The sequence below is a fragment of the Malaclemys terrapin genome, chromosome 4 (assembly GCF_027887155.1).
Source record: "Malaclemys terrapin pileata isolate rMalTer1 chromosome 4, rMalTer1.hap1, whole genome shotgun sequence".
NCBI classification, from domain to species: Eukaryota; Metazoa; Chordata; order Testudines; family Emydidae; genus Malaclemys; species Malaclemys terrapin.
In genome coordinates this window covers 98,591,674-98,606,673 of record NC_071508.1, presented here as the reverse complement: position 1 = coordinate 98,606,673, position 15,000 = coordinate 98,591,674, and the positions used below count along the sequence as shown (strand labels likewise).

Below are 15,000 nucleotides of genomic sequence, written 5' to 3'. Positions count from 1 at the left end.
GCTTTTTTTGTCTTTGTTGCTGCCTGATTGTGTACTTCTGGTTCCAAATGAAATGTGTGGTTGACCGGTCAGTTCGTAACTCTGAAGTTCTACTGTATTATGGTATTTTAATCAGAAAACATGAGTTTGAATGCTTTACACGTTATCATAGTATTTAAAAAAATTGTGTGCATTTTTATTTAAATTGTATACATTTTTATTTCCTAGACAAGGTGAAGAGTCTGGAAAAGGATTTTTGGTTTTGATTAGTGACCACCATCTTGAATTTTTTTTCTGAGGGGAGGCATTGCCATGACTTCATTAGGAGCTTTTAAAAGATAAGGTGTGGTTTTATTCTAATCCAAATGAATTTTTTTGCTTGTGCAGGGGAAAAATTGCTGGGATGTCATCTTTGGAGATTAAATCCATTGTTTATACACAATAGGGACCATGCAAGCAGCAGCACTGCAAAGTTTTTACACCACTCTGCCCTGGAGGAACCATATCTAGGGATGAATAATAATAGTAATAATGCTTTGAGTTAACCTGTATATGGAGCTTTACATTTTGACTGCATACAACACACATGCAAGGGTGGATTCAGTAGGTTTGGATTCAGGAGTGCTCAGCACACATGGAATGGAAGCAGTTTGCCTTCTTTCCAACAAATTGCACTAGATTCTGGGCATCTTAACTATAAGTGTCAAAAACTTTTGTGTTCTGAAAGTTTCAGGATCAAATAATCTGTTGGTATCTTGAAGAACCTCTCTGTTGCAAGAAGACCTCTTATCCCCAATGCCCTTAGTTATTTCCTTTGGACACATGGGTTCTTCACGTAATCCAATGGTTCTATAGCAGGGGTAGGCAACCTATGGCACGCGTGCCAAAGGCGACACGCGAGCTGATTTTCAGTGGCACTCACACTGCCCTGGTCCTGGCCACAGGTCCGGGGGGCTCTGTACTTTAATTTTAAATGAAGCTTCTTAAACATTTTAAAAACCTTATTTACTTTACATACAACAATAGTTTAGTTGTGTATTATAGACTTATAGAAAGAGACCTTCTAAAAACATTAAAATGTGTTACTGGCACGTGAAACCTTAAATTAGAGTGAATAAATGAAGACTCAGCACACCACTTCTGAAAGGTTGCTGACCCCCGCTCTATAGGATCAGCTTTATAGAAATTCCTCCAAATTGATCTCCTCAAAATGTACTTTAGTTCTCCTGCTGTGCTTCTTCCTCATGCTATTGAGCTAATCTCTCCTGGCCTGGATTGCCACCAAACACATGCCATTATGCTCCAGAGGAAAGGGGTTGTATTCTATGTATGTCTTAATACTCAGAATGTCAGAAGAGCTAAAGGTCCTCCTGATCCTGAGACTTCAGTTCTTATTCCCATACAAAAATCTTGATCTGAATTACAAAAATGTTTCCAGAGCAAATATCTACTACAAAATATTTAAGAACACTTCATGTTAAAATGAATGATAATGAGCTTCAGAGTGACTTGCATATGTACTCTATTCAATTCCCTAACGTGAGCTATTAACATTGTTCCCTTTTACGCTTGAAATATTATTTATATATTATTGTACTGCATAACAGTCCCAGTTATGGACCAGGATCCCATCATGTTAGGCACTGTACAAACACAGAACAAAATATTTGGTAGCTCTGGCCATGTATCAACACAGAATGGGAGCCACACAGGCTCTTCCATTGCAGTTGAGTGACAAGTAGCTTCCAAGTTACCTTGCCCCTTGAATGCCCCAAAACTAATCTCCAGTTAGAAAAGGACTTTCAAATTCCATTTTTCCCTGTAGAACCCATAGGTGCACCCTCCAGAGAAAAGAAGTCTATACAAAGGTGTTTTGGGTATTTGCACCCAATGTATTTGGTCTCTCCAGGAACGTCATCTGCACAAAAATGTTCTGGAGTTAAAGGTGGTCCTCAGTGTATTAGAGAACCTTCAGAAACTCTAGCCTAAAAAACTGACTGTATGAATTAGTGCAATCAGGACAGCATGTTCTATATAAACAAATAGGAGCAGGCTCAGGCCCCCTATGATAGGGAGGTGTACAAGTGCAGTTCCTTGTCCCATAAAACATTTCTGGTTGCCCCTTTAAGTGGCAAGAAAGGAGAACAATGTCACATAGGCTATGCCTGAGTGGAGTTAATGGTTCTGAGTGATCTCTTATTCCAGGGATAATGGACTGCCCCCTAAGTACCATGGTGATGAATACATTAGAAATACATGGGATAGAGGACTGTTGAAAACATCAGCCATAATGTTCATGACACCAAAGGTCATAGCACATGTGGCTTATACTATAAACCTTCTTGAGCTTATTGCATTTTTCTAGTCCATTGTGGCATTCCCTCTTCGTGCTGTGCATTGTCACTTCAAACATAAAAACATGGAAGTCATGGAAACACTTGAGTGAGATGGAGAGAAAATTGGGTTTAGAGTGGGGTGCTGAGTCCTACTCCTCACTTTGGCATTGACTTTCTGTATCACCCCAGCCAAATCATTTAAACCGGGGTGGGCAAACTACGGCCCATGGGCTGGATCTGGTCCGTCAGGGCTTTGGATACAGCCCGCAGGATTGCCGCCACTGTGGCGCTGCGGGCTCTGCGCCACTCCCGAAAACTGTCAGCACCATGTCCCTGAGGCCCCTGGGGGAGGAGGGACAGAGGGCTCTGCACACTGCCCTCGCCTGTGGGTAACTCCCCCAAAGCTCCCATTGGCCACGGTTCCCCGTTTCTGGCCAATGGGAGCTTTGGGGGGAGGTACCCACAGGCGAGGGCAGCGTGCAGAGCCCTCTGCTCCCTCACCCCCCAGGGGCTATAGGAACATGGTGCCGGCCGCTTCTGGGAGCGGCATGGGGCCAGGGCAGGCAGGGAGCCTGCCCTGGCCCCACTGTGCACTGCTACCACCCCAGCGCCGCTCCAGATAAGCGGTGCTGGGGGCTGGAGCCCGCACCCCAGCTCCCTGCCCTGAGCCCCCTCCTGCACCCCTGCACCCCAGCCTCCTGTCCTGAGCCCCTGCTGCACCTCGCACCCCTCCTGCACCCCTGCCCTAAGCCCCTTCCTGCACACCTCACCCCTCCTGCACCCCAACCTCTGCTATGAGCCCCCTTCCCCTGCTTCTCCCTGAGCCCCCTCCCACATGCACCCCCTCCTGCACCCCAATCCCCTTCCCTGAGCCCTCTTGTATACCCCCCACCCCTCCTTTGCCCCAACCTCTTGCCCTGAGCCCCTTTCTGCACACCCCACCCCCTCCCACACCCCGCACTCCCTCCCTACCCCAACCCCCTGCCCCAGCCCTTCATTCATGGCGCTGCATGCAATTTCCCCACCCAGATGTGGCCCTTGGGCCAGAAAGTTTGCTCACCCCTAATTTAAAGTCTCTAGACCAATTTTCTCATCTGTAAAGTACTTACCAACCCTTCAGGGTTGTTAAATAAAGTTTCTGAAGTAAATCAAGCTCCTCAAATGGAAGAGGCTATTTAAATACTAAAGCTTGGATTCTGCCACCCTTGTTCACACTGAGTAGTGCCTTATCCACAAGTATTCCCATTGAAATCAATAGAACTTCTACTCAGATGAGTTACTGCTTAGTGTGAATAGCTTGTAAGGCCAGAAGGGATGATTGTGATCATCTAACCTGACCTCCTCCTATATCACAGGCATAGAACATCCCTGAATTAAGTTCCATTTGAAATAGAGCATATATTTTAGAAAAAACATCCAATCTTGATTTAAAAATTGCCTGTGATGGAGAATCCGCCATAGTCTTTCATGAGTTGTTCCAATGATTAATTACATTCACTGTTAGTAAAAATAAGGCACTCTTTTCCCCCCAGTGAATTTGTCTAGCTTTAACTTCTATCCACTGGATCTTGTTAGGCCTTTGCTGGATTGAAGAGCTTATTATCAAGGTTTTCTCCCCCCCCCCCCCCATTCCCTCCCCCGTATGTACTTATAGACTGATCAAGGCACCCCTTAACCTTCTCTTGGTTAAGCTAATCCGATAGACTGCAGGAGCTCAATTACTATAAAGGCATGTTTTCCAATTTTAAAAATTTCCAATTTTATCATTCACATTTTTCTGTTTAATTTTTTCCCCCAACTTATTTGTCTAATTATTGCTTTCAGCTTTGTGAAACACGTCCTTTTAAAGCACCAAGTATATTAGTGGTTTGGACTTTATTCCATTTATACACAACAAATGTGATTGTCGTGACCACTGGTACCTAAGCTGCCGCTAATTTTTGGTTGTGTGATTATTTCCTCTCTATCTGTCAAGATGAGGTCTTATATAGAAAATCCCTGTATAGGATGCAATACTTTGAGGAGTTAGGAAATAATATTTAGAAATTCCAAGGATATTTTAGTACTGCAGCATGGGAATGCCAGCATGTGTCATTCAGGTTGAAGTCTTCTTACACATTAGGTATAGGTTAGGCTTCTTTTTCTCAGGTATGAATTGGTGGTCAGTAGCAGAGACAGACTAGTACCCCATTTTGTACTTTATTTGTTGCTGATCCATAAGCATTCAAGGTCACTTTCTTTTAGTGACTTGGAAACAGGTAATGTCATTTTTTTACAGAGTGCCACTCCCTATCCCTTTTACCCACTTGACCCTTCCTAAATGGGTTATAACCATTGATTTTTAATGTTCCAATCATGTGAATATCACACCAGATTTCATGAATACCAGCTAGCTCAAATTTGCTCATAAATGGCCAATTCCTCATGTTTATTGCCAGGCTACTAGCACTGGTGTGTCAATAATTAAAGAATTTCTTCTCTCCCTGTCCTTTGGTATCTCGGTTAACTTTGTTCTCGGCATCATGATTTTGTTCTAAATCAGTGCTAATTTGTTCCCTCTTTTACCCTCCCCTTGTTGTTTGTCAGCTCTCCCGACTACTCGAGCCAGCCTTTAGCCCAAAAGATTGCTTCCCCTTTTACTGAGATGAAGGCCATCCAAACTTTACAGCACTCTCTTCCAATAGAGGATGAACCAGTGTTCCACAAAACTCTCTACCTTACACCACATAGACAGCAGAGTAAGGGTGGCAAAAATGAGCCCAATGTAATTATTGTTGCCGTGAGTTTGGGAGGATCACAGTACACACAACGGGTATAGCCACAGCTGAGTTATGCATGTAGTTGAAAAATGAGTGTGACGAAAATCCCGGACATGCAGGAAGATGGACAAGACACAAGTAATACGTTTTAACTAGACCACAACTTTTATTAGCTCACCTGGGAACTATCCAGCAATAACTTGCCCAGTGCAAGTCATCCTTCCTTCCATAATCTATTTCACCCAGGGAAGGGCTAACATCACCTTCCTGTCCCCTCAGTATCTGTTCCCATCTTATTGCTGGGATCTCAACGGCTCTCCCCTAGTTTGAGGGATTAGTGAAAAGGGGGTTGACTCCTTGCTGCACCAGATGTTAGGAGTCCCATCCCTTTTAGTGGATGCCTGCCTCTAATTTCACTTCCAATTCCAGTTTATCAGGGAACCAGACTTACTATTGAATGAGTATTTGTGCTGGGCATCTGCCACGTTGCGACAACTTGAGCTTTTCCTCCTAAGCTACCCTACTGGCTCTTGGGCTGCTGTGGCAAAGGTGGAAAAACCCACCCTGTCTCAGCCAATTTGGCAGTAAGTGAAAAATTCCTTCCCAGTCCTAAGAAGGTGACTAGTTTATAGCCTGCAGTAGTCTCAAAACCCCCATTTTATGCTAATCCTAGGACTAGGAGCTGCTGTTTTGAGCATGTAATGGTGCCCAAGCAGGGGGAAAAGAGCTTATATGCCTTCCTTTTGTGCATATGGGAGCCAATGGACTTCCGCTGCTCCCCTTAGACCAGCTAATCAGCTAGGATGCCCCCCCTCCCGTCCCCCTACCATTTCACTTCCCAAACCCATGAAAAAACAGAACTTCCTATGAGGAGGGATGGGGGAAAGATTTTTAAAGAATCCAGAGAGCCCTCTTTCCCCTGCCACCCCAGACAAAGCCACTCTCCCCCCACCTCTGAGGCTGCAGGAGTGCATTTTGTTTATGCAATACTGTACAAATATTTTGAAACTTTTATTGGTACCTTTCATATTCCTGTACTTGTGAAGCTTGGTTGCCTTAGTAACAGGTAGGGAGAAGAGTTAAAATTAGGGGTAGCCTCAAATGCCTCTTAAAGAGAAATGTAAAGTATGTTTTGTATAGATTAGGATTCTACGATTTTGAAAAGATGTTTACTATGGAGTTCACACTCAATGAGTGAAAGACAGTGGTGGACTAATAGTGTCCAAATCTAATGTAACCAAAGATCTCCCCATAACAAATTGTCATGTGCAATCTGAGTCTTATACCTGAACTTTATCAGAACACAGCTTCACCAGTATAGAAATACATAAAATAAAAAAGTACAGTAAAACCTTGCTGATCTGCATCCTTAATGTTTCATATGAAAAGGTAGTCTTTCTCCACTTCTCAATTTTTTAATACATACAGTGCATTGTGCAGGTTCATATTTTTAAGTACTTTTACAACATATACTAAGCACATTTAGCAGTGTAATGTAGTACAACAAATTTAAAAGCTCAAATTGTCGGTTCACAAAATAAAGTGTATTTGGATACATTATTATTACATATGTATGTGTGTGCTTGTAAATAGTCATTTTCATGAATTTGCAGTGGGTCTTCCAGTTCTTAGTGAGATTCTGTGGTACCTCACTTGTTAAAACAAAAACAAATATGTCCAAACACATGGCCTGATTACTGCAGGACGGAAAAAGTTAAATAGCAGCACTGTCAATAAAAATTTAAAAACACAGGTGCCAAAAGTGCACAAAATGTTGGAATCTAGCTTACATTTTCCCGCTCCAAAATCACCATGTGAGAAAACTATCAGCATTCCTTTTCCTTTGTCCCCATCTCTCATCCTTGAGGATTGGTAATCACCCTTGAGTCATGTGCCTGGGTATAACAAGCAAGGAGCAAATCCCCTTGCACATGGGACATCAACACACCTGAGCCATTCACATGGAGGCTGAATGACTGATGCCTATCCTCCTCCTGCTCATCACCTAGGTCACAGTTAAAGTTGTGTGTATTTTGTGGGGGTGAAGGGTTTGGGGTGGAGGTGACATCCAGTATGAGACACTGGGCTTCATCCTCTTCTATGATATGATTGACTGGGAAGAGGAGATGGACACAGCTACTCCCCTCTTGTATGCCATGAGACTGCAGTCAGAAATCAGCTTCACAGTGCAACTACTACGCAGCGCCAGTTACCTGAATGAGGGAGGGGTAAGACTGAGAAGCAAATGTGCAGTAGTGCTCCTGCTTCTTTTCCTGACAATGCTCTCCTGTTCCCCATCCTCCATGGCAGATGACAAACGTCTGCACCCCTTGGACTCCTTCATGGATCCAATCCTTATGGTTCAAAGATTTGATCCCTGACTGGAGCCCAAATCTACACAATTCTATGGATTCTGTCATAATGCACCTATGATGATGCGGTGTACGTTGACGGGTCAATGGTACCACACCTTTGATGTGTTGAAGGATGAGGCACAGTCTTTGTGCCTTAAAACACCCAAAGTGTGCATGCGTTAGCAGGTAAATGTACACTCTGTTGTGTGTGAGGGAAGAAAAATGAATTATTAAAATAAAATTCTACCATCTTATTAGAAATGTAATGTTTAGAGCTTTAAGGTACTTTGAGATCCTTGGTGTGAAAGATGCTACAGAAGTGCAAATACTTATTAAAGATGGAGTGTGGAGTATTCCTAATGTAGGTGATAGTGATGAAGTAAGTCAATAATATCTCTGTTAGAGATTCCCATGCTGACATATAAGGAGTTTTAATTTTATTAACTCTTAGTCCATCAAAGCAAATAGATCCATTGTAATGTGTGTACTGTGTAATCATACTTGTCAAAATTTAGTGATAATTAAAAGCACTCTCTTTACTGGCTATGGTTTCCAAAATTTGCGGTGTGTGTATTTTGTACTAGGTAACATACACTGCAGTGTTCACCTGTATAAGAATGTATGTATGTTTGTTGGTTTAACTCCCCATTTTCTTCTTCTTGCTTTCCATCTCTCTGTCTTCTCTTGGCAAGTGGGCTGTTGAAGCACTTTAAAAGAAGCAATTGATGCCAGAAGTGCTCTGCTCACCTGTTCAGTAGCAGCATATAACCTATGCATTTTCTTTGAAGTCATCATGCCAAAGTTTAGTAAGCAAGGCTGGCTGCATTGACTTATTTTTTAAGCCATGTTGCTACCCGCTAAGGGAAGACAAAGTGAAGAAGGGGATATTCTGTCCATAAACATGTTGCCTGCAACCAGTTTATATATAGGGCTATCTCCAAGTTAAATAATCAATAACAATAATAATTAGTCAAATAGGAAACGCATAAGATTGTCTCTCAGCAAATTATGTAGACTCAGGGAACAAAAAGGAAGGAGAAAGAGGAGGCTTTAAGAAAATGTACACTCTTGCACTTCTATACTACATAATGTGTTTCTATTAGAACTATAAAGTGATTAAAAACATTATTCGCAATTAATTGTGATATTAAAAACAATCATGGTTAATCACAGTTTTAATCGCAGTGTTAATAGAATACCGTTTAAATATTTTTGGATGTTTTCTACATTTTCAAATATATTGATTTTAAATTACAACACAGAATACAAAGTGTACAGTACTCACTTTATATTATTTTTGATTACAAATATTTGCACTGTAAAAAATAGTGTTTTTCAATTTACTTTATACAAGTATTGTAAACTAGGGCTGTCAATTAATCGAAAGTAACTCAATCGATCAATTCAAAACAAATTAACTTGATTAAAAAATTAACCGTGATTAGTCGCAGTTTTAATTGCTCTGTTAAACAATAAGAGAATACCAATTTAAATTTATTATAAATATTGTTGGATGTTTTCTACATTTTCAAATATAGATTTCAATTATAACGTGGAATACAAAGTGAACAGTGCTCGCTTTATATTATTTATCTTTTTTACAATGCAAATATTTGTAGTATTTTTCAATTTACTTCATACAACTACTGTAGTGCATTCTCTTTATCGTGAAAGTGCAACTTACAAATGTAGATTTTTTTTTTCCATAAGTGCACTCAAAAACAAAACACTGTAAAACTTTAGAGCCTACAAGTCTACTCAGTCCTACTTCTTGTTCAAACAGTCGCTACGAAAAACAGGTTTGTTTACAATTATGGGAGGCAATGCTGCCCACGTCTCACTTTCAGGTAACATGGTAAATAAGCGGACAGCATTACTTCCCATAATTGCCTGCTATCCCAGCACACATTTGAGGAAAGAGCTCAAGGCTTTGAAATCTCTACACAAAATAGCATGAGTACATGCTTTTAAAAATTTGTTTTTTATTCAAAAATGCAAAATTTATATGTCCAAACACATGGCCTGATTACTGCAGGACGGAAAAAGTTAAATAGCAGCACTGCCAATAAAAATTTAAAAACACAGGTGCCAAAAGTGCACAGAATGTTGGAATCAACTTACATTTCCCCGCTCCAAAATCACCAAGTGAGAAAACTATCAGCATTCCTTTTCCTTTGTCCCCATCTCTCATCCTTGAGGATTGGTGATCACCCTTGAGTCATGTGCCTGGGTATAACAAGCAAGGAGCAAATTCCCTTGCACATGGGACTGAAAATAGAAAACTCATCAGCTGGATATCACACTGAGCCACTGGCAACGAGTGTACAGCTTACTTGATAGTGCTCTGGGAAATTTCTCCATAATCAGGAAGACCATGTGGACCATGCAGTGCTAGCCACTCGTGTCTGTTTACCTGCTTACTGCAATTCTAAAATAGTCTACAATTAGACAGTTTATAATTCCTTGTAACATATTAATGCTATCCATAGCATATTCTTCAAATAAATTTGCAAATTTTAATAAAATTCTCTTTGTTTTCCCAAAATAGGTTTTAATCACTTGTAGAATTCATTTACAGCAGGAAGGCTTAAAACACCACAGTATGTCTATATAAAAAAAAGCTTTAATACATTAATGGTTAACCTTTACATTCTTACTGATGAGCTTTAAAATTATTATTGTTTAGACCTAACTAGGTGCAACACTTAAAATGCATTGTGCATATGGAGCTATAAAAAGAAACTAATATGATGTAGGGCTGACAATAAAGTAGTATCTAGGAAAGAATCTCACAGAAGAGTGAAATTGAATGTGGTAACTGTAATTATGTAAAAGGAAGTCTATTACTTTATGATAAAACTGTCAAAATAATGATTGGGTACTCCCACAAATTGTACAGAAGATCAATAAAACTAATACTACGTCATAGCTGGGGAATATAGGAATTCCATTTTGACCTTAATTTGTGATGGAGATGTTCAAAACATATTTAATAAATGGATTATGGCAAATAGGATTTTCTTCCTGTTGCTTTTCTTTTAACTTTAGAGTCATAGTTTTGAGCAAATACTTTCATTTGTGAATTATAGTGTTGGTACCATTAGAAAACAAAGTATAATGTTTATCCACCATCCAGATAAGGTGCATTTTGTTTAATTGATGACTCAATTCTTGGCCTCTTGACGAGAGAGAGACCTACCTTACACAGTGTAAATAATGTTGAGTAGAGGTTCACTGCAGTCATCATAGGTGGTGTTTTAATTGGTATAAGGCAGCGATTTTCTCTCCCACCAATTTACCTTATCTCCAACTATTTGAATGTTCAGTCTAAAACCCCTCTCCTCATACAGAGGGAGGATGCAGAGGTAACTCTGCAAAGAGACCATGGAGAATATCCAGGCAAGTTTGTCCCCCTCACATGATTATTATTTTTTTTTTATGGGATGGGAATACCTGGCCTTGTATAATCAAATTTACTTCAGTTACTGTAAAAAATATTATAAACATAATATTGGATATGGTTCCCTAACTAGGGGCCAGAATAGGTCTTTGGCAAAAATGTTTGCTCTTACTGTCTTATCATCACCCCCTTGCTTGTAGAATGATTCTTTGCCCTCATTAAAGTAAATAACATTTCTTAATATAGGAACAGTTCCATACAGGAACAGTTAGTTGTTTATTATTTGTTTGTTTGTTTTATTTGAATTATGATGGTGCCTAGAGACCACAACCATGGATCAGGGCCTTCTTGTACTAGGCACTGTATAAATACAAGATGGTCCTTGACCTAAAGAGAATTCAGTCTAAGATGAGAGACAACAGATGGCTGTAACAAACAGAAAGGGGAAACATAAGAAAACAATATTGGTCTGCATAATAAGCAGCAGTCACATCATATTAGGAGTTAGATTCATAAGAAAGACTCAGGTGCTGCAGGGCAGAGCATTGCAGCATCTAACTTTAGGCAGCCTGGTACCTAGTAGAATTCACAACCCTGAAGTAGGTAACCAGATTCCCTATACAATGCAGGGGCGAGAGTTAGGCACCTAAAAAGTGGATTCACAGAAGTGATCAAGCTGAGCAAGTAGTTGCCTAAACTATCCAGAAGGAAATGCTGAGAAGAGGAGTGTTGCCTGAGCACTGCCCCTCAAATTCTGGGCTGGAGTGAAGCACTTATCTTTATTCGGGATTCACAGCCATGATACCTCTCCTTAGCAGGTTAGCTCGCTCTCAAGAAAAATGGAGTCGGATAAACTACTTAAATATCATTGAGTCAAAAAGAGAGTGAGTGACTCTATAGCCTAGTGGTTAGCACACTTGCCTAGGAAACCCAGGTTCCAGTCCCTGCTCCAGTGAATATTTCAGTATTTCTGCACAATGTGGAACAGCTCCATCTTGAGACCCACTCCCAGAACGCACAGTAGTTAGGGCACTCGTAACAGAAGTGAAAGACCTAAATTCAAGACCCAACTCTTCATCAAGCAAGGTAAGGATTTGAACCTGGGTCTCCCGTGTTGTGGGTGAGTGCCTTAACCACTGAACTAATATAATGAAAGGGGAGCATAAGCACAATAACAAGGTTTTGTGGGGCCCTATTTGGTAGGTGTGCCCTATTAGGCAGTCTCTCAGCATGTTCATCAAAGTGGTCCCAACAGGTGAGATAGGCACCAACCTGGCCGGTGGTATATGGACTTAGTCAGCCATATATAGGCAGCTGCATGCTCAGCAGCACAAATTTAGGTACCTAGGGGGCTTTACCAGTGGAAACTGCTGCCCACAGGGTTGGGCAGCAGTTAAGTGGTGGTTTTGTGAATGCCAGTGGTGCTCAAATGTTGGACTTTGCCACCTAAAGTGGCAGTTAGGCCCTTGGGTTGGTGTATTCCTGAAGGTTTCATCACAAGACATAATCTTTAATGCCTAGAGACTCCAGGACAATCCCGTAGGGTTTGCAACCCTATTAGGCCCGTAAATCCCTCTTGTGAATCTAGGTCTAGCTGTCTTATAATGCTTTCATAGTTCAGTGTCCTGACAGTGTACTGTCAGTGTCTGATGGTAGCCAGTACTAGGCACTTCAGAGGAAAGTGAATGCAAGAAACCCTGCAGTAGACAGTTATGGAATAACTTGTCCACACAGATTTTTTCCCTCTAAACCAGATACTTAAAGGTTGGCTTATGCACTGAAGCATAAGGATTTATATCCTTTCCAAAACTGTTCCATTTTTTCTTAATCCATATTATTTTTTACTCTGAATTATGTTAACTATATAAATAACCAGTCTTTTTTTAATCCTGCTAAGCACTTGGCCTTGATATCTTGTGACAATGAGTTTCAGAGACTAATTGTATATTGTACGCAAAAGCATATTTATTAGCTTTGAATTTAATTTAATTTATTTGAATGTCCATTTGTTATTTTATTGAGAGACATTGAATAATTTCTATATCATTCATCCTTTTATCTCTAAGGTGTCCTTTCCTATTTGTTTCCTCCAAAATAAACACACCCAATATTATCAATTTCTTCTGATTTAGAAATATTTTCAGGCTACCAACAATTCTTGTTTCCAGTCTCTGAACCCCCTCTATTTGTGCTATACCCTTTTTTGAGATATGATTACCTGAACTCAACACAGTGTTCTTGGTGAGGGCATACCAATGTTTTTACTGGTGTTTTCCATCCCATTCCTTAATCATCTTAACTAGAGCTGGTCAACATTTTTTACAGGAGTTTTCTGTTTTAAAAAAACAGTTTTCAGCAAAATCAGCATGTTTTTGCAGGAATGTATTGATTGTGACACATTTTTTGATGGGAAAAATTTGAAATGTTTTGTTTTTGTGGGAAAAGTTGAAACATTTTGTTTCAAATTTTACATTGTTAAAATATTTTATATAATATAAAAATAAATATAATAAAGTAAAAACAACTTTTAAACACTAACTTTTTTATCAGAATTTTCATTTCACAGGAAATGTTGGCTTTTTGAGTACTCAGATGCAGCTGCAAGATCACTGCCTAATTTTGTAACTCTGAACATTTTTCCTGCTCACTATGCACTCTGTTTTCTAAGTCATTAAGAAGGACCTTAAACTGTTCCTACTACAGCGCAATATGGCACCTCACGTTAAACTTTTCCCATGATGAAACCTCACCATATATTCCTACTCATAGCCAGTTTCTAATCCATGACGGTACTTTGCCTCTCACTCCATGGCCACTTCATTTTCCTTAATACCTTCTTGTGAGGGACTTTATCAAAGGCCCTTTGAAAGTGTAATTATATTATTCTTTTCTTTTATCCACTATTTTACTCATGTTCAAAGAATTACAATAGACTAGTGATCGCACAACATTTCTTTACTTCAGTCCTTATGCTATCATGGTCATTTGAGGTTTTTAGGTCTGTTTTTAATTATCACTTCAACCAATTTATCAGGTGTTGGGAGTAAGGTTTATGGTCTGTAATTCCCAAGATCCCTTAGCACCTCATCTAAAAATACATACAGCATTAACATTTATTGTCTTCCAAACCTCTGTATGTTGTAGCTGATTATAATTTCCCAGGAATGTGGGTTGCACAAATGAAGAAGTAATTGTTACCCAAAACTTTTAAGAGAGATTTTGTATTAATGGGAAAATCCATGTAGCAGTCTATTGAAGATTGTGTACTGTGTTCTCAGGATATGTAATTACCCATGCCAGAGGTTACAGCAATGTATAGTGCTGCAAAAAAGTTGCCAGAGTTTTTTAAAAAAGCCTTGCATTTGGATATCCTATTAGTTCATAAAATGGAGTAGAATGTTTTTAAATTTCTAATTTTGTTGCAGAATGAACTTACTGCTTCATTTATCTAGCTTAGTGCTGTGGCAGCAGCATGATACACTACTGTTTGGTAGCAGTGGATTCTGTGCACCTTAGTTTCCACATTCTTTGCTGGTAGAGTCTGGGTGCACTGTGGAAAACCGATTTTGTTCAATAGGATAAAGGGAAGCTTGGCTACATGGCTCACAAAGCTATTAATCTATACCTGATCCTTGGAGCAATGCTGGCATCTGTGATGCTTTCTGGCTGGAGTTCCTTCCCTGCCCTTCCAATTGGAGGGAGGAGACCATATTTAACCAGTAGGATAGGAAGAAAATTGGAGATAAAATTTTAATTTAAATTCTTATGTATAGCTTTATTAAAAAGCAACATTTATGAGTTAATATTTTTGCCCTTAATATAAACTCTTACACAACATACATTTGATCATTTCATGGTTTTATTCATTTAACGTGACTATTAATATTTAGATCAGAGGATTTTTGTTCGTATCTCAGACAATGATTTAAGAGGATTTATTGTTAATGTAGCTTTTTCCTAAATCAGCCACTTTATCTATACCTTTTTATCAGGCTTTCACAATAGGCAAATCTTCAGTTACTTATTTCTAAAACATAATTCAGAGCAGTTGCAACTTCTTTTATTGTTATATATCTTATGTTAGATGATATGTGTTATATTTAGGGGAAAATTTATACTTAATCTTTTCAGTGTCAGCTGTCTATCATTGAACTTGTGGTAGCAATCACAGT

At 39.6% G+C, this 15,000-nt stretch overlaps 1 protein-coding gene across 10 annotated transcripts in view; it reads left to right on the top strand.

Annotated features, from left to right (window-relative positions):
* Positions 1 to 15,000, top strand: part of CDIN1 (CDAN1 interacting nuclease 1) — a 181,088-nt gene that overhangs the window by 44,050 nt on the left and 122,038 nt on the right. The window contains exon 1 of one of the 10 annotated variants that reach the window (XM_054027945.1): positions 5,261 to 5,265. The exons of the other annotated variants lie outside the window; for them this stretch is intronic. The gene's annotated coding sequence lies outside the window, so the exon portion shown is untranslated. Of the gene's footprint in view, positions 1 to 5,260; positions 5,266 to 15,000 lie in introns of those variants that run through there. 10 annotated transcript variants of the gene reach the window in all.